The following is a 21250-nucleotide window of genomic DNA, read 5'->3' on the forward strand; positions in this document are numbered from 1 at the left end:
ATTAGAACAAATTTTTTAAAAATTAAAAAATGAAGCACTCTGCTACCAGCAGCTTACCTATTTTTGCTTTTGCTGAGTTACAAGAGTATAAATAATCAACATCTGCATTATTTTCTGAGATGAACTCTTCCATGGTAATTTCCATGGCGATTTTAGTAAGTCCCAAATAGAAATTCGGTTAATCAAAATCTCATCCTTTTTTTTTTAATTTCCTCATTTTCAGTTTAATTGGAAACAACATGAATCTGAGAATAGAAAAAAATGAATTAAAACCTAAAAAAAATCCTCTTAAATGCAATGTGTTGGTGTTGTGCAGCATGCAGGTACTGCTCTCTCTGGTCCATGGAAAACTGGTTCTGGCAGTTTGTGGTATCTCTGTGGCACTTGTCCCACATCACTAGGACAAAACTTCCATACTGGTCAGGAGCAAACCCCAATGTGTGAGAATCCTTTTTAAGGTGAAAAATTTTTATGGCTAGCAGTACAAAATTAGACCACCTTTATCCTCCTATTACTTAAAAATGCATAAACATAAAACTAGATCTAAACTCATTTCTCTTAAATCAAAACAAATTTATAAACTAAAACCAAACTATTACAAAAGCAAAAATAATTTAAATTGTCAGGAGTAATTCATTTTGCAGAAACTAAATTGCTGCTTGAAGGGCTGAGGCATGGACTAGCTCTTTCATCTTAACACGCTTATCTGACTCTCTGGGATTGAAGTCAATTTTCTCACCACTTTGTGTGTTTCCTCCAAACCCTTCTCCCAGCAGTTCACAGGGATGTCGTCTGGAGTTCACACCGCGGGAATGCATCATTTGGCTGCTAAATCTGCCTCTGTTCTTTTCTCATTAGCCTGGGACAATTAAAGTAGCACTATTTGACTGGTGACAACTCATTTATAAATATAATTACAAACTTGGACACTGGAACTCTGAGAAAGGATTTGGAAATAAAACAGTCATGCAACCATTTAGAATATACTATTTTTAATTTTTAAATGTTTAGCAGTGATGCTAAAAAATTTAAAAGGTCTCAGAGGGAACCTCTAAAACTTGCCCTTGGATTTCTGTTTATGAAAACAATCCTAAAATAACTCTGATAGAGACCTATTTTTCACCCCACATAGTTTCCTGCCCCTTCAGTTTGACTTTGGAAGGGACAGCAAAGAAAGCCTGGAAGCTAGTCATGGGGAGCCTTAGAAGTCAGGGCAAGGTGACATGGGTCAACAGGTGCCGTAGCTCGGCACTGAAGTAGCCAACAGAATCAAGTGCAGCCAAGAGAAGCAAGATTACATTAGGGTTTAGGTTCTCCATAAAGACCCTACTGCCCTGAGCATAGCCCTTTGGAGTTCCATGTAGAAGGCAATGTTCTCCCACTGCTTAATATCTGGCATCAAAAGCTGATGAAGATTCACAACTGCAGGTCAACTGTCTTGATCTGTAATGAACTTTTATCAGATCATGGGGAGAGATGAATAAGTAAGTACCCAGCAAACTTCCACGACTCCTGTTTCAGCCACAAAAGCCTGCCACTGCACCATGATGCTGTCAATCAAGGGACATAGTACAGTCTCATCACCGAGAGCTCTGGGTTCCCCTGTGGACCCTGCCACACTCCAGCTAGATGACCTTGAGCAAGGAGTTTAGCCTGTGCAAGCACCAGGCTGCAGTGAGCGACTAAATGGGAGAAAGCAGAGAAAGTTCCGGCTCACTCGCAGCACAAAGCAAGTGCTCAATAAAGGGGCTATTGTTATTTACATTAAATACAAAATTTAACATTATTATGTGGAAAGGGGAATGGATGGCTCTAGAATGGTGGTTCTCGGTCTTGTCCACTGGGAGGGACAAGAAGTAGCACTGCCCGGATTCCATCAGAGATTCTATGCTCTTGGCACAAGGTGTGGCTGGACTTTGGGGATTTAGAAAGTTCCCAGGCAGTTCTAATATGCATGGAATTGAGAATCAATCATTACTCTAGAGAACTCAAAGTAGGTGCTAGCTTCAGGCATACTGCAGATTTGGATTCTGAGTCCTAACCTGACAGCTGATAGCTGATGTCCTTGGGCAAGACACTGTCCCATTCAGTTTCCCATTTATATAGAAAGACGACAGATTCAACTAAGGCTCACAGATTTAAAATTCTATGCTCTACAAGCTCAGAGCAGAGAAAGAGAAAAAAGAAAAAGTCCCCAGGTTATAACTCTATCTCTAAGCTGCTTTGAAAAAGAAAAAAAGTCAAATCAATGAAACAGTTATTTTTAAACTGTTCAGTTAAAGTGAACCAAACTTGAAAAAAATAATAGATTCATCCTTTTTATTTTTTTACTTTTTGGTATTTACAAACATACCAAGATTGTTGGTATTTTGAAACACAAAAAACAGAATTTCAACTACACAGCATCCAGAAGATGGGGAATGTGTATTTTAGCACAATTTATCACGGCTAACTGTCCTTCTGCCACTTCCCTAAGGAAACCAAGGACCGGAGAATGGCTTCTGTAGCCTCTCTGGTCCTGGGATAGGTAGAGTTGTCCTTGTGTGATCTTTACCTGGCAGGAAGTCTCTGTGCATTACATGGGTAGGAAACTTTGTTGTCATTTAATCCCCAAAGCGACTCCATAATTGCGAGGATTCACCCCTGTTTCTTGCTATCTTTTTACAACCAACTCTTAGTACCTGGACTTTTGTACAGGCACTGAAAGAAGGCATAATGGCTGTACGAGATGCACAAGTAGCATAACCGCAGCCAGCTCCTCATGACCCATGGCTTTTAAGACACTTTCACGTAAGCCATGGAAATGGAAGAGCAGCATTTAGAAGGTTATAGTGAGGAAACAAATGCAACAAAACAGAATTTATTCATCCTTTCTCCAGCTCAGAATTAACCAGTTTGTGTGTGTGTGTGTGTGTGTGTGTGTGTGTGTGTGTGTGTGTGTAAACCTGTGGATGGAATATTTTATTCCAATTTTACAGAAGAAAAATCAGATCCATAGAGGGATCGGGTGATTTGCTCAGTGGTATCCATTCAGTAAGTGTCTGAGCAGCCAGCTCCTGAGACAAACTCCAGGCACCCCCCCTGTACTAGCTCACATGTGAGGTGGGAATGGAAATCCACAGCACCTGGAAGCCTCACAACCCCCCGGTGTCTGCCACAGGAGTACTGCACCCTTGGACGTGTGGGATCTGTGCTTTCCCTTGCCTCTCTGGTATCCTCTACTGTTGCTCTCCTCTACTTTCTTACATCCTGCCTCTAGTTTTCTTTATGTCTTTCTCCCATGTTCCCTTTTCCTAAAGACTCTGGGAACTGCACAGAGTTGCTGCCTTTTCCTTTCTCCTAATCTACCTGTAATTCTGCAGCCCCTCTTCACGTTGCCCAAAAGAAATCTTTCCTTGTCCTCGGTGAGGCGAGCTGAGTTCTCCTTCAGTCCCTGGACAGGAGTCAAGCACCCGAAGTTCATGCAGATGTCCTCTCTCCACGCAATGGATCCAAATCCCACCTACCACTGGGCCGTGGGAAGGAGGAAATAGTTGATAACCCGAGTTCCTCCTACTTTCTACAGTTGCCCTTGGCCACTTAGTTTCTCGTGTGCCAGCCCGGTCCCTGACAGCCTTTCCCTGGAAAGCCTTTGAACAAACACTCCAAGTTTCCATGCACTTTCCACACTCTGTGTTAGTCCTGCCAGCTAATGGCTGCTCCTGCCTCTGGCTCCTTCCTCTCTTCCACCCAGGTCGCTACCACTGAGGCTCATACCTTCCTTCTAAGATAGAATTTGACCCCTTCCTTTGGGGGATCTGTGTCCTGTTCAAGGAAACTTCATGAGAAATGCAGAATACCCGATTTCTTTAACTGATTGGTCTTAAGCTTTGTGATATTTTAGCCCATGTGATAAATTTAATTATTTTAAGATTGAGAGTCATTTTGTATCAAAATCTTATGAAATCTTGCTATTGGTTTCAAGGTTTAGAATAAGAAAGTAACTACTATGTTTTCTATAGAACTCTCAATTTGTTTTCAACCTTTTCTATGTTTTTTTTTTGAGAACATGTTTTTCCAGATGGCAAGATTGTGATAATAACTACATGAATTGTACCAGAATTTAATTCTGATATTAAATTAAAGGACTACATTTGCCTTGGAATAATTTTAACCAATGTTTGGTTTGCTGTATTCAATAAACAAAACCAGTTGAATTGATATTTTACTTCTTTTTTTTTCTTTTTTGTTATTCAATATGTTTTTTTCATTGACACGAGTATTACTTATTAGACACATCTCATACAGGATGTCTAATTTCATAGAAACGGAGGATCCCAAAGGCTGTGAGATATGAGCTAGACAGTATCAAACCTGGATATGAAATTGCTTCATTCCTGAGACCTGCTATCATTTCTGTAAGACATTGCTGCACAGAGTCACTTCCTTTATCTGGCCTAGTTTTTATCATCTGTGACAAGCTGGGTTTGAGTTAAACCATAGCTAACAGCCTTTTTCTTACACTCATCCCCAATTGCTAATCTAAAACTTTCTTATATAAAACATTTAAGCGCCAATGATTTAGTGTAACATCTCCAATGACTTTTGTTTTTGGTGAATACTAAGAGGAACCACAACAAAAAACTTCCTACTCCCTAAGTAAATAACGGATCATTAGTCCAGGCTTTTTTCCCCTATAATTAAAATATCTTTATTGGCACAGGTCTCATGAGATTTAGATCAATCAACTCCTTTTAAAATTAAGTTCTACTTCTATGGCAGATGTTCAATCATTCCGATGTATATCTCTGTACTTTCAAATATAAACCCAAGAGAACTCTGAAGCATGATTCAAACTCACTCACATTTGAAAGGCTTTTCAGAGATTGTTATTTCTCCCAGATAGTTCTGTGTGGTCAAAGCCTGTGATCGCACTGAGCAGATAGGGAGCAGTTCCACGGGAAGGGCTTGCTCTCGGGTTGTGCCTGTCTCCCCGAGTTACCTCGAAGCCTAATCCTGGCATTTCATGAGCGCAATCAGTCATGCCCTTGTATGTTTCTGGTGCTTTAATGTCTTAGAGAGTTCAGATGCCTGATCATTCAGTGAGAACATGCAATCCTGTGAGCCATCAGGGTTTTGCAGCACTCTTTCAATTCTCCGAAGTCCTTAATCTGAACAGGCAGTTCACTAATGCTTTAAACAAGTTCCCATGACCTCACCATCTGCTTGCATCAGCAGAAGGTAGACGGCTCATTCTGCCTCCACTTTCTCCACATGGGAGGTGGACATGGTCTCGGCCTCCATCACCCAGAAGTCATGTGACCGTGACCACTCTCCTTCTCTTCCTTTGGGATCCATGGCGCACACCCTGGAGCACACCAACGCGCCTGCAGAGGTGAAGGCACTTTCCAAACGCCTGCCCCTCTCCTACTGCAGGCACGGACCTCGGCAAGTGAATTCAGACTTCCCGTGTTCATCCAGAGGATCCCTCCTGGCAGGTGTGCAGCTCCACCTTAGGATTAAGAGACATATTTTTGTCAACAATATCTGGCAAGCCATTCTGTAGTCCTAGAATGTGCAGTACCCAGGTCTCAATGGTACTATTGTAACTTACTGATCTGCCTCTCTTAAAAGACTCAGGTCTCTCTGAGGATGGTGGCTTTGTCATTCCTTGGCTTCCTGAAGCTCCTAGTACCCTTCCTGGCGTTGACGGACTCCTCACTCACTAGTTGATCAAAACTGGTGAGAGAATACACTTAGCTCTGATTTATGAGGCGGACCAAGTGTTTGACCAAGATTTCAAAATTACCTCATCTACCTCCAAATGAGCCCCCTGTATGCTATTATTGGTTATGTACATTATGATGTGTCATTTGTTTACACAACACATCCCATAAAAGAGAAGGATATGTGGGTGGAAATTAAACTGGACTTGGGACCTACCAATTTGTTAAAATTAAGAAAAGTGTCATCAACATGAGGAAGATGTAAGAAAATCTAAAAAGTGAAAACGGGGAAGGACTAGAAGGAGAATGTGGGCATGGGCTTGGTACAAGTGGGAAGAAAGAATTCATTTTGCTTGATTGGAATGAGAGCTTAAGCTAAGAGGGAGTGGAAATAAGAGAGTTGGGTAGATTTGCATGTGATTTAGGAGGGCTTTCTATCAACTGAATAGATACTCCATAAGTTAAAATACTGTTCTTTTAAAAAGTGAGAGGGAAAGGAAGTTAACATATTGAATAGCTACTCACAAGAATAATTGAAATTGACATTTGATCAGTCTGATTTCAATTTGTTTGTGTACTCACTTCTTCCTAATCATTAGGACATAATAAAATGTATCTTCTGCTTTATTCCCTCATTTGGACAAAAAATAAAAAGAAGACTGGTAGTTGATAATTAAATAAGAAAAATAGTTTGACTCAAATATTTAGTATTATTGTTATTATGAATCAGCAATCAATAATTTATTTATTCAAAAAATTTTACTGATCTCCACACATATTCATGAGGCTGAATGCATATTTCAAAAATGGCTACAGAAATACTTCCTGTCCTACATGCCCTACTGGAACTGCTTTCTCCCTTGTAAAGAGGTAGTCGGTACCCTCTCCCCTAGAATTTAATACTTAGCTGCCGACCTAACTGATTGAGCAAAGCAAATGAGATTCCTGAGGCCAGACCATAACAGACAATACAACTTCTGGCCTTCTTGGGACATTCGCCTGGGGATCCTTGAGTCGCCATTAAATCTGAGGCTGCCATCTTGTGAGGAAGCCCAGACTAACTTGTGGAGAGAATGCATGGAGAATTACTGTCAGTGCCTGAAGAGAAGAGAAGCCCAGGCAGTCCTCAGCTGTTCCTGCAGTTCCTTGCTCCAGCTGCAGTCACTGTCTGCCTATGACAGCAAAAGAATCGTTGAGCTGAAACTTCCAGTGGATAACTGGAACAGACCTTAAGTGTGTTCCGATGTAGCGGGAAAGATCTGTCCTCATGATTTATATAAATGACATAAATAATTACAGTGTAAGGGAAGATGGTTGTAAGTGCCACAAGATAAACACATTTTGAGTACTATTTGAACTTAGAGAAAAGTGAAAAGAGGTGCTCCTGCAGCCAGCGTTGAAAACCCCATGAAGAGGTGCAGAACTCTGGGGTAACTGGACCTTAAAAATAGATTTTGGATATGAGAAGTAAGAAAATTCTAGATAAAAAGAATAATTTATTGATAAGTGTATGAGTATTTCAGTATAATACCTTGTATATTTGTCAGTTGTAGTGGGCAATTCCAATCCTATAGGATAAGACTAGCATTTCTATGGAGCCTTATGTCATTTTGTCCTAGGGCAAAATCAACCCTATGTTTTTAAATCCAGTTTTGAATTCATACCTGTTTAACTTCTTATGCATTATTCGAGTTACTGGGATGTGTGGTATCCTCTATCTTTACCAAAACCACATTGTCAAAACACCTACCAGGTTCTTGTCCCTCTGGCAGGCTGTGGGATAAAGGGAAAAAAGGAGACATTGCCCTTGCGCTAATAGAACTCAGGGCTCCATTATATGTACACATATGCTCATAGTGGCAAAGCAGGGGACTGGGGACCTGAGAGGTGAGACAAGAGGAAAGGGCTGCACACAGGAGTGAGCAGGCATGCAGAAGAGGTGGCATTCTAATGTAATCATTAAGGATTCAACTTTCCTAGGCAGAAAGGGGAAGAAAGAATCCCCTGCAGGGGAGACAGAAAGGAAAACAGCCCCAAACATAAAACATGGTGTGTTGTACGGACCTAACTTGGTAACACCCAGAGTACAATGGCTAAGTGAGGCGCCTGAGAAATGAAAATAGAGGAGGGACGGGGTGAAGGCAGCTCCCTGGGGGGCCCGCCTTCCCTGGCTGGCTGAGGATGTTGGGTTCCATCCCAAAGGTGGCAGAGAAGTTTTGAAAGGTCACAAGCTATTGAGCCTACAACATTTAAATCATAATTTTTTCTCATGTAGCGGTTTTCTTTCTGTATGCTTCCTGGAGCGAGGATTCACTTTTTGGCGGAAAGTCATCTCACTTTTGCCTACTTTAAGATTCTGTCATCCTTTCCCCAGTGGATAGCATTCACCCTAATGATTGGACCTAATGTAGCCTGAAAGAAATGCCACCTTACAGGAATCGGAGGCAATCTATTCCAAAGTGTTTTCCACTCGCCGTTCTTTCTGGAAATGTGGTTTCTCGTGCCATGAAACTTGCATGATGTCATAAAGACATTAATTGTAATAATTCATGAACTCCAGAGCTGCCAGGCCCATGGATCTTCTAGAGGCAGATTAATTACAATTTGAGGACTCTCAGCCCCAAACGAAAGCCACATTAGTAGACTAATGTCTACTCCACTGTCAGGAAATCTGGTGCTAAATAATTCAAGATTAACGCAACCCCAGTAGGGAATTGCAAGTCCTATATTTCATGACCCGTGTCATCCTGTGACGTGTGAGGCTATGCCATCGGGACCCCAAGGTCATTAATGAAGCTTCTCATATTGGTACTGCCCAGGTTAGCTGATCTGCCTGAAGCCTTGTCATTCATCATTCTCTACACAGAAGGGTGATTCCCCCAGAAAACCCAGTCCCATATGTCTTCTCTTCTGTAAGGCCAATGATGCTCTGATGCCTGGTAATTTTTTTTTTTTTTTTTTTTTCCTATTCAGGTCTTTTAGAATTCCAGGAAGAGTCTTTAAAATCAGCCACCGCTGTCCACCAAAGATAGTTCTTTTTAACTCTGGTTATATAGCTCATGGTGAACAACATATATGATCTTAGGTCTAGCTCAGTACACATAGGAAAAGAGCAACATTAAAAATAATATTGTTTTAGAATGGGTCAAACACTCTCAGACACATGATGTTCTTTGGACCCTTGTGGATGTTGGGCACTTGGGCACACCAGCCAGCCTGGGATTCGCTCTGCACTGAGGGTTGCTAATGTGCCTTTTCCAAATCTCTGTATCAGACCCTAGTCCTTCTCCAGGACAAGTGTCTTCAATGCATTTGGTTCTAAAATAAGCAGTTCACATTCTTATGTCTTTTAATTCTTACTACAGCCTTTTAAGAAAAGTACTGCTAACCTCATTTTGCCAATGAGGTCAATGGCATTTAAAGGAGTTTAATAACTTGCCCCAGATCACAGGGGAGAGAGCTGTCCAGTGGGAGAGCTCAGCTCCCTGTCAAACGTCTTTCACCCATTCACTGTTCTGTCGGTTGCCATGCAGACTCCTGCATAACACAATTTCTGGAAATTTCCTTCTGCTTAGAACTTTAAGAAAATGACAAAGGATTTGGTTGGTGTTGATGAAGTTTTATCATGTAATTCGGTTACTTGCATTATAATTAATAGAGAGGACAGATCTTAGCTATAGTCATTTGTCCTTGGAGGTGTAGATAAAATTGATCCAATTTTCTGCTTGCTCTAAACTCTCATGTCCCAGGTTGCTTCTCTCTGTCACTCATGAGTGGACGGCAATCTCTGCTCTCTGGTTTCTCTTTAGGGCGTTTGTGTATATAAAACAAACTTTAACAAGATTTGGGGGAGAGATTGGGTTTTAATTCACAGCAGTGCAAACAATAAGAAATTGAGCTTGTTAGGCACACCATCAAAGCAAACATATAAATTTAATTTCAGGAAGAATACAGTAACTAGAGCTTGTTATAAAATAGTATAAGAATCAGAGTTGCCTTTGTCCACATAGCATACATTTTTGTTTTATTCTTAGGTATCATACGAGAGATGCCTGTCTTTCTGGAATCTCACCACTAGAAAATTCTTGCCCCTCCTCCTATCTCAGGAGCATCACCTCCCAGCCATCCTTGGGCTGTCCACTCCTCTTTGAATCCTTGCAGCTCAGAGCTCTTCCTCCTCCTCCTCATTATTATTATTATTTTAACGTAGATCAGCTTAGCTTTCCACCTCTAAATGGTTCATTGATGTGCTCTGCTAAGTAAGTGTCCTTCATCCCCTTCCTCATCTCTTAGAAGCCTGGTAAAACTGCAAATACTTAGGAGATTTTATCTAAACAATAAAACACTCTTCTTCCATACATGCTGTACACTCATCCCCAAAATATTCATAAAGGGAAGCTTCTGTAATCAGATCTGTTTTCATATATCTATTATTAAAAGTCGATCTTGTTGCACGGTCACATACTACAAATATACACAAATTCTACTAGAAAATAACATTTCGCCTTCAATTTGCAAATAGCTCCTCAATTAAGGAGTGCATGAAAACTCTAAGAAAATTCTTTACCTCTTCATTTTTGGTTATTGTTTGTCCTACAGATTCTTTTATGTGTGCTCTTTATGGTTCCAGCTCTGCATAGGTCTATGCATACTTGCATTCGTTGTCATTCTTTAGAGAAGCTTTATTCTCTTCAGCTTACTGAAGGCAGTCAAGGACATGGCTACAGATTCACAAAGCAGAATTGAACTCCGGAGTGAGAAAGCCCAGCTTCAGCTGGGCTCAGACAGGCATGTGGATTGTGCAATTCAGCATAAGACCTCTCTGATATGCACTTTTCCCATTTGTATGATGGAGAAACAGATCATGATGACTTTGGATGTTGAAGATCAAAAATGAGATCATTTCAGGATGACCATTTATCATGGTGTTTGGTTTACAGAAAACACTCAGTATGTGTGTGCTCTTCTCCATATTATTTGTATTCTTTCCACTATGAATTATAAATATTTGTCTCTATTTGTCACCTTGGGGATAAAGTTTCACCATGTGTAAAGTCCCCCATCTCTGTCTCTTTGAATGCTCTGCTCCACAACACACGGCTGATGTGTTCTGTGCCTAAAGGGGGATTAATTCTTATTCTAGACAGAAATGAACTGTGTTTGGATGGAAAATCGATTCATGACTCTGCCTAAGTAATAATATTTAAATCAGTCCTTCTTCTTCGTACTTTGCCCCTTGTTGAAACTGCAGGTGTGCCCCTGGTTAATCATTTCCGCCTGATGTTGTGTTTGCTACATTAGTTATTGTTACTCCTGTGTTATGGAGGTGGAACTGAAAACTGGACAGGTTGACTCACATGCTCGGTATAGCCAGGTAACTACTAAAACTGGGTTCACAGAAGAACCCAAGCCATGTTTATTCACTGAATATGTCATTCAACAAATTCGTACGGGACAAGTATGTAGTGGTTCAATAAATGAATGTTCAGAGAACTTTTGAAATCAAAGGTCTGCATGATCATTTAATAGAAGGAGGAAAAGCTTGTCTTTTTATTAATCCCCCCTGTAAAGAAATTTGCAAGCCATTAAGCAGGAAATATGAAAAAGTACTTAGGTCCTTTGTGCCTTTCCCACTCCTTCCTATGACAGGGAAGTCCAGGACCTGGACAAACAACAAGCTGTGAATTGTGTGCAGCCCAGTGAGAGAATGAGACTGCACCTGGCTTGTCTGCAGTCTATCTCCATAAACAACCCCCTCTGCCTTCAGCTGGGAAATGCAGGCTGCTGCAAGGCCAGAGTAGCCTCTAAATTAAGCCTCTTAGGAGGAGGTTTGGCACTTCAAAGCAATTTAATTCCAGTCTCAGAGAAAAGGGGACCTCTGAGGTCACCTCCTGTACCTCACCACGGGCACCATGCTGCTCATAGAAGCTCCTACCCGCTGTCTCAGGAGGAGGCCAGCTCGACTTGGGCCACAATTCCCACATTCCGGAATGTTTCCCAGTTAGGTTCCTTTCCTCCTCCAGTGTAACAAACCTTAGCTCGAACCTTCCTGTCTTCTCCAGGCCATGTCAGACTGGCGGGTCCTTGACCAGTGTCTGCCTCCAACCTCCCTCAATTCCGATGGCCAGGAGTTTCCTTCAGCTGCAAATCTGGTCATGTTCCTTCTCTGCTCAGGATCTTTCACATCCTAGTGTTGCACAGAGACCCCTGGGCATGGTCCCTCCCTCCCCAGTTAGTTTCCCTTGCTTTCTCATATTTTGTTCCAGTACTACCAATGTGACGTCCCCCGCACAGTCTATGGGAGTTGGTGTCTGTCTCTTCCCGCGTGCTGTGCTGTTTGAGACTCCTGTCCTCCTCCTTCTCCCAGTCTTCAGCCTCAGCTCCTCCCAGACACATGGCCCTCAGCCTGGCTGGGAGAGGGCCTGATTTTTCCAGTGAACTCCATGAGTTTACCTTTCCAAATCAGTGCTCTCTATTAAAAAGAAAACAAAAGTTATTACTAGAGGCCATACACAGATTCTGATGTGCTTTTAGAACACTGTTTTAATTTCAATTTAAAATCCTTCAAGCTCTCGTTCTCTCCAGGTGCCCTGGGACAGCTCCTGTCTTCGTTTAACACATGCACTTTCAAGTGAGGCAAACTGGGTTGAAATGACAGGTTGCGTGCCTAGTACGTGTCCTGAACCATTTCTCTTACTTCTCCAATCCTTCTTTTCTCTCTTTAGCATATAAGAGTTACTTCCATGGATAATTTTTGTAAGAATTAAATCATATAATGTGTAAGTAAGAAGTACTTCAAGGAGGAGTGGCTAAATATGTGGGGATTAATAATATAAGAGGTGATGCCCCTTGTCACAGACTCTCTGATTTCTCTTTCTGTCACAGGGCCTTCTTAGGGCCTTAGAATTTTTATGGGATGTACTGAGGGTGCAGTCTAAGGTCCCAGAAATAGGGAAGGGAGGGAAGTAGGTATTCAACCAGCACATGAAAGGGTATCAACCTCAGGTTTAAATAAATTAATAAATATAAAGTAACTGACCCATACTATGTGCTCATTCAATGTGTAGATCACTTTCTCATCAAGGGCAAAATTTGGTTCTTTGAGGTTGTTTATTTTCCTGGAAAAATTTTAGATCTAAAGCCAAACCACGGTAGGTAGAATAATGGCGACTTGAGTACGATCCCCAGAAATGACGGGTGTGTGATGTTACGTGGCAAAGGAGCCGTAAGGTTACAGAAGCAATTACGGTTGCTAATCAGTTGACCTTAACCAGCAGATGATCCGGGATATCCTGGGTGGGTCCCACAGGCCCACAGGGCCCTTAAAGTGGAAGAGGAAGCAGAAGAGGAGAGCCAGAACCATGGCACGCTGCTGGCTTTGAAGATGGAGGGATGAGGAGCCGAGGAACGTAAGTGGCCTCCAGAGGCCAAAAAAGGCCAGGAAATGAGTTCTCCTCAGGAACCCCCAGAAGAAAGGCAGCTTTGCTGGCCCCTCAATTTTAGCCCAGTGAGACTGCCAGACTCATTGTTAAGGGTGGTGGGAACGTGAGGTTGACCCACACTGCTGGTCCCCACTGCTTTCCTTGTCAGAAAGCCATCTTTCTGCAGCCCTGCCTGGCCTAAGTGGGCAGGATGTGTCTCATTGATCAGCGAATCACCTGTTATCTGCAAGGAAATGCAGGCAGGAAATAATGTTGATAAGAGGAACCCAAGTTACTTTGAAGGGAGGGGCTTTTGTGATCCTGATAGAGACAAGATTCTGGAAGGGTAATTCCTCCTAACCATAAAACTTGTGAAAGTGATGAAGAATCCAGCTAGAACTGGTCAGCATGAGCCAAGGGGACCTAGAATTGTCATGGCAATAGGTACTTGAAAGTCTGATGCCACCCTGGTGTCAGTCAAAAGTCAAGAGGTGGACTTGTGCAGGACTCTCTGGAAACTTCTCTGGGATGCCCCGTAAAGCCTGAGTGAAGGAGAGGCACATTGTCCCTCTCCTCTCTGAGAGGACCTGTCCCTTTTCCTTTTCTGAGTCCTTCAACAAATTCATTCCTGTTACTCTGAGAGACATCTTTCTGTCTGAAATCTTTCTGACTTGATTGCAAGAAGCAGGGTTTGCAGGGTGAGTTTTCATGCTGCCTGGCTTTTCAGAGGCCCTAGCTCCATAACATCATGACTGAAAGCAGTATGCACTCATATATTTGCATTCTCTAAGCCTTAAAGTAAGTGGTAATTTCTTATGATAGTAATTGGAAAGGAATATACAAAGTAAGGAACAAATCTGAATTTCTGACATATAGGAGTCTGGCATTCAGTTGCAGGATAGTTAAAACAAAAGCACTCATATAGTAAGGCACTGGGCTTCCTGAGCTCTTAAATTCCCTTGATTAAAAAAAAACCTACTAATTCACATGGTCTCATCCTTTACCTCTATTTTATCAGCACACTTCGGAGAAACCCGAGGTATCTTTGCTGGTATCTTCACAGGTCAGACCCTACCTGTGTGAGGGCAGGTGATTCAGTGCAGGAGAGGAAGAGATTTGTGTAGCTACTCTGTAAAAATCTGTACATTAGTTAATCACTTTCACCATGATTATGACATTCATAATAATGACCACCAATTGTCTAGCACGTTTCAGGATCTGCATATCTCTATGAAAAAAAGAAAAAGAAAACAAAGTCATGTGAAATAGATTTCATTATATCCATTTAAAAAATGGTGGTGGTGCAGACCTGTAATTCCAGCAGCCCAAGTGACTGAGACAGAAGGATCATGAGTTTAAAACCAGTCTCAGAAGGTGAGGGAGGCCCTAAGCAATTCGGTGAGACCCTGTCTCTAAATAAAATATGAAAAACAGCTGGGGAGGTGGCTCAGTGATTAAGTGCCCCTGGGTTCAATCTCCAGTACCAAAAACAAAACAAAACAAAACAACAACAACAACAACAACAAAACATAATAAAACATTAATAGGAAAGTGGAAACCAGACAAGCCAAGTGACTCACCCTAAAGTGTAGACATTGTACATCATGGTCCCACTACTGGTGCTCCATGGAGGCCAGGTCTCTGACACTCAAGGGCGTGCCTTGGACATGACCTATTACTGTCTCCTTACCAAGGTTCATTTCTTCTTTTCACTTTGGAACAAAAAGACAGTTGACACCATGCTAAAATTTGTATCATATTTTGGTTTGTGGAATCTTCTCTCCTGCCATGAAACCAGTCCCGCACGTGGAGCTTTTGGAAGGATTAGATATTTAGGGCTCATGACTTCTAATAGATGGCGCACGTCAATCTGCTGCTCACGGTACTGAAGAGCTATTATTTCACTACAATATCATCATATAAAATGTCATTGTGTTTTCCCGGGAACAGGGCTGTGTTGTGCAGTAACATTGAAATCAGAGGCTATTAGGACATTTTCCCAGAACAAAATGTGTCCCAGAAAAAAGAATGCAACGTGGCTGATCCTGGGGTGTGATTTTCTCCTGAGCAGGTCTCCCCCATGGTAAGCTCACGTATTTCAAGCTTCACAAACAACACTTTAAAGAGGACTGTGAAATAAAAGGCCCACACAGTTATGGGGAACTCTGGGGTGCATGTGTCTGTGTTTGCTTTCCTCCGCAGGCTTCTGTAAAGGCGCAGAATGTGGGCAGCTTTCTGGTCGGTTTCCTGAGGCCTGGGGAGCAGGAAGAATCTCTTCATCAGTCTCATTGTTGCTGAACTTCAAAGCGAAGCCGAGAAGGAATAGGTGTGTGAGCAGTCAGGCTGGAAATCCTCCTGGCATCTGTTTGTTTCACTGGGTTTGCGTCTTGCCAGGCAGGTGACCCTACACAGAGTCAGAACTCACAAAGTTGGTGAGCACACCTGCTTGTCAGCTCTTTAGGAATGCAAATTGCCCTCTGGGCTGTGCTTTCCTCTGGGGCTATTAGCTCTCATCCAGAAGGCAAGGGGGTGCCTAGAACTTGCCAGGTATCCTTTGATGACTGACCTGTACATTTGGTGCCTAGAATCTGGAGCTGAGAGAATCCATGTATTTCTCCATTCACGTATGTGCACCATTTTTCGAAATACGATCCACTCCAAGCGCATCCTCTACTAAGGAGCACACTGTTTTACCTTCTGTCCAGACCACACGACTGTGTACCATCTTTGGATGACATATGCAAATTTAATAACTGGTTCCTGCCCTTGAGAAGCTTGTCATCTAACAAGGGGAAAGGGAATCAGGATGAGGCTATAATTTTTTTCTTTTAGGGATAAGACATCTTTATTATCTCATTTTCAAGGGTTTACATTTGGAAAAGTTCAGAGCTCAGGCAAACACCATGGTGGCTGAGCACATTAAGGACCCCAAAAATATTTGGCTGTAAAAGTGGACCTGCTGATTGTCTTGGACAAGGCACACCAAAGGTCGGGAGCACTCCACTGAGTCTAGTGCTTCATGTGAAGCCAGCACAGGGCAAGTTGTCTCTTTGTTTTGCTTTGCTTTTTGATCAGTGGACTGGCAGACTGAAAGCTGTTGAGCGCTGTGGCCATGGTGAGCCAGGCATGCTGGGGAGAGGGAGCAGGTGTCTAGCTGGGAGGATCCTTCCCTTGATCCGGAAGTGAGCCTGAGTGAGTACCATAGGCACATGAGGTGCTAAGCAACTGGCATCCTGATTCTAGCTGGCCTCTGTGAGGTGGGCAGCATCTCCCACATTTTAAAGACAAAGAGCCTAAAGCTTGGGCAAGAATGAAAATGAGTTTCAAGTACAAAGAGGACTATTTTTGCAGAATTTTCCTCGGCTCTCAAACTCCTGCTCTTCCTGCTCCATCAGGCTGTGGGGGGATCAAGGGCATAAGGTTACTTCATGTCCCGTCAACCCCCACGTCACAATTGCCCACTTCCTCCTCACCTTACCAAGATGGTCACGTCACCCACCTCCCGCTCCCCAAGAGCCAGGGCAAGGGAATCAGGATCTGGAGGGTGAAGAGTTCTCCCAGGAGGACGAGAGGGCTCTTCTCTTGTTTGTTAATTGAAGTCATCTCCTTGCCAATGAATTCCAAGATGACCCACTCCATCCGGTACCTGGAGCACCTTCTTCTCTTTCTGGGGTGCTCTGGGACAGTGGGCTCTTCTTTGGGGATTTTGACAGGCAGGTTATTCCTCTATCCTTTATTTTCTTGGATGCCATCTGTCCTCACAAGTCGGACCAGAACCATCATGTCCCACACCCGTGCACGACTCTGACCTCAATGACTGCCTTCTGCCAGCCTTGTTTTTGCCCCCACGCGAGGCGGAGAGGACTCTGAGGTTCGTTTCTTTATCTGTTTCTCTAAGTTCTAGATCCTGAGAAGGTTCTTGGCATACTTAACTCAATTATGTGTTAAGAATTCTGACTAGTCTTTAGTACAACAAATGACTAAGCATTTCAGAAAGTTCATCTACATGAAAAACAAATCAGTGTCTTCCATTGTTCACAACGGTTGAACAATTGGACTCAAACATTTAATGCAAATTACTTGCTGTTGTGAAGGTTCCGTGCTTACCTTTTGCAGAAGATGAGCTCCTGCAAATACCAACGGAAGCCAGAACGCTCAGCTCAGGTCTATTTGATTACTTTCTTAATTATCTTTGCCATGAGTCTCTGTTATGCTATTTTCTACAAAATAATGACTATTCATTCATATAGTATTGTACAATAGGTGTTTATTATCTTATGTATTTCTATATACTTTTTTGTTTCCCAGTTTTCTTTATTCATTTGTTGTTGTTGATTCTTTCTTTTGTTGTATAAGTTGTTTAACAGTATATTTACCAATGCATTTAAAGTGAAAATTAGTGATATAGGTAAGCAATTTAACATATGTACATGTATATACTTACAAGTGCCATATTTATGTATATAATTTGTTTGGGTTTCTTCCATGGGGGTGTGTTTGAAGTTCCTGTTCCAACCCATCCTCATGTTGCAACAAAGAAGGTAGCAGCAGGGTTGGGGTGCAGCTCAGCAGCAGAGGACTTGTCCAAGCCCTCGTCCCCATCACAAGAAAGAGAGGAAGAAAAGAGTCCCAGCTGAGAAAATAAGTGGCCTGGGTTTTAGGTGTCACAAACTAGTTTGACTACACTGGAAAAATCACTTCTCCTCTGTATGCATCAATTCACCATCTGAACCTGGGTGCATTGCTTTCGATGAGTGTGAAGGAGCTGCTTTCACCACGTCTCACATTTCCAGGCTTGAAAGGTACGCAGTTGTGTCAGGGGCAGAGTGCTCACCATTGGCCTTGGAGGTTTCCAGAAGTCACAAACCAGCCAGGCAGGTTCAACCTGACTGATATTTTTCCTGGCCTAGAATCTCATGTTGGCGGCCTGCCTGGCTCCTGCCCAAACTGCCTGGCAGGAATTCAGCTGCTGACAGGTTCTAACTAGGTGGGTAAATAGAACTTTACCAGCCAGGTGGTCTTGGAGTGGGCAAATATGCTGATATTAAAGTCTCTGGCTCTCAAAGTCAGACCACTAAGAACATTTTCATTAAGTTGTTACCCCACAAATTTCTTTGTTTCTAAGTGTGGCCAAGTGAACTTTATTATTCACATAAGGATTCATATTCCAGTCTTTTGCTAACAAAGGATTATTACATTATTACTCTCAGCTTTGGGCAACACAGCGATAACAGTGTGATTCTCCAGTTAAAAGTAAATAAAATTTAGTTGTTATTCCACAGGATCTGTTTGCAGGTAAGCATATAATTTCCAGTTAGGGCAGGGCTTTACATAAAGATGATGAAGAAAGATCTGGAACAATATGGGGTGGGGGAAGGATACTAAATTCATGAGTCATTCCAAGGAGAGCTACCAGAGAGGCAAATTCTCCAGGCTGAGCCAGGTCATGGTCAGATCCAACAGAAAAGCAAAGAAGGAGGTTTAGGAAATATGGAAGGATGTAAAGACATAATATTTTATTTTGTGAGCATACGGTTTGTGGAGTAACCTAAGGTGACAGTCATGGGGTAGATCTGAAGTGATATTCAAGTGTCAGTTGCTTTGATGTAATGGTAATTCAGGGTGGGATGAAGGAGTTATACCAAGCATACCAAGTCGAGTCTGACTTCTGTGGCTGAATTAGCTCAGAGACAGGCCCTGGGTAAATGATTATGGATTCAGTTGACCCTGCAGCTAGTCTGTGACAGAGCTAAAATCTCCAAAGGATGAACACACAGCTACTAAGAAATAGATGAGCGTTGGTTGAATTATAATGGCTGGTTAACATTTCAAAGACAGTAGGTTGAATGAATGGAGGAATGACCTACTCTGTTTTTAGTAACATCTGGGGAAGAATTTAGGGACATCTAAACAGAGCACTGACATGGGCTAGTGTGATTTAAAGAGGATAGGTACCTTGGAGTGGGGCCAAGACAGTCTCAGGATGGTGCACAGGTACAACCTGCTGCTGAGTGGACCGAATGTGGTTCTGGTTTTGCTACTGGTTTGCTGTGAGCTACTAGGATAGTCTCAGAACAGGATACCGTAGACGTAAACCCTTGGACACTGTTCAATCACTGCCCCCACTACGACACACCCCTCACTTTGTGTTTGTGGAAACTGAGGCCCAGGGAAATAAAGTGAGGAGCTGAGGTTCGCACAGCCCAGCTTGATTGAAAGCAGCCTCACGCTAACTCACAAATGACAAGACCCCTGCACAGCCTGGGTCTGCCAGTGTGCTGCCATACTGTCTTCCCCTGAAACACCCTAAAAACTGCACCACCAATTTATGTTCTTTTCCCTCCCGAAGTATTTAGGGATCCTCTGGTCACATTTGACAAGTGGAGCAGAACTCATAGGTTTTGGAAAGTCCTTTCATTAGCCCAATACGGGAAGGCCTCATTAAGAGCAAACCAAGAAAGGTCTATCAGAATAAGATATTCCAGCCAAACTGCACACTGACCCCAAAATCAGGACAAGCCTCTTTATTTTGAAGAAGCACAAAGAGCACCTTTTGAACACTAGTGAGAAAATACTCTCAAATATTTTGTTAAACTTGAATCCCTTGCTACATCAAGTTAATTTGAATTATGTACTATTTACATATGAACAAAATTCCTAATGTTTTCCAACTTTTAGAGTCACTTGTCCTTAGCATTCATGGTGTCACCTAATGAAGATTCCGCTGAGCCTTCACTAAGAACTCAATGAAACTGCATGTTCGTATTTATGTGAAGGATGGATATTGATTGTCTCCCTTCTATCTCCCAATGTGGGATTCAAGGGCCATTGTGGAGGGAAAAATTCCACTTCAGAAAATTCAACTCAGGGGACTTTCACGTCACTTCTGAAGATCTATTTGCAAGTCTCCCAACAGATTCAAACCATTTTCAGACAAAATGTATCAGATTTCCTTTGAAAATGAAAAGGGCATAAATTGTTAAACTTTCTTTCCATCTTGGCCTTGTTTTAATCACAGAGATCTGTAAACTCCTGAAAAAGGTTTAGACAAAAATGTTTATAGATTTTACAGGTCACATATGCTCTCAGTCTCAGAGGCCCCAGTGCGAACCTCTCTCCACCCCAGCAAACACCGCTGTATTCTTTGTTGTGCTCTGATCCCTGTATCTTGAGCTCTGAAAATCCAGGTTTATAGAACACCGAGCTTTGCCTTGTGAACAGCAGCCAGTCCTGGGATCTTTGTGGTTTGATAGGGTTTTGATGATTAAATTTCTGGGAGAATTTAATTGATAGAAATCACTGTGTTGTAATTTTCATTAATCTATCCGTTAACAAATAACACTTGGCACAATTCTGGACATAGAGAATACAGCAGAATAATGATAACATTAATGATAGTAAGATAATCAATGGTTTCAGTTACCTGTGGTCAAAACTGATCTGAAAATATTAAATGGAATAGTCCAGAAATAGACCTTTCATAATTGTTAAATAACACTTTTGTAGTTTATTGTTATAATCATTCTATTTAATTACTAGGTATTATTGTTAACATCTTATTATGCCTAATAAACAAATTGTACATAGAGTTTGTTACCATTCGTATTTTTAGACATCCACTAGGGGTCTTAGAACACTTGGCCCTAGCTGAGAGATCTATTTGCAAGTCTCCCAACAGATTAAAACCATTTTCAGACAAAATGTATCAGATTTGCAGCAGATACAAAATGCAGCAGATAAATGCTGCATTTATGTAGTGCATTCTCTGAGCCAGTCACTGGGTGAAGTGCTGTTACACACGTATTAACATATTCAATTCAACTTCATGGAGTAAACACCACTAGCGATCTATTTTACAGAATTTTACAGATGAGAAACTGAGGGCTAATGAAACTCAGTGACAGTCCCCACCTAACCTAACTGGTTTAGGGAGCTGATATTTGAACTCAATCAGAACAGAGTTCATGCTCTCATGAAGATCCCAAGATAGTCAAGGAGAATATTCTCCATGGAGTGAAGAATTTTACCTTTCAATGCTCCAAGTTATTTATATAGATGGAACTTGGTTTGCAGAAGAGATGAATGAGATGAAGAAGTACTGGATCATGAGTTTGTGTTTCTCTT

The sequence above is a fragment of the Sciurus carolinensis genome, chromosome 13 (genome assembly GCF_902686445.1).
Source record: "Sciurus carolinensis chromosome 13, mSciCar1.2, whole genome shotgun sequence".
In the NCBI taxonomy this organism is placed as follows: Eukaryota; Metazoa; Chordata; class Mammalia; order Rodentia; family Sciuridae; genus Sciurus; species Sciurus carolinensis.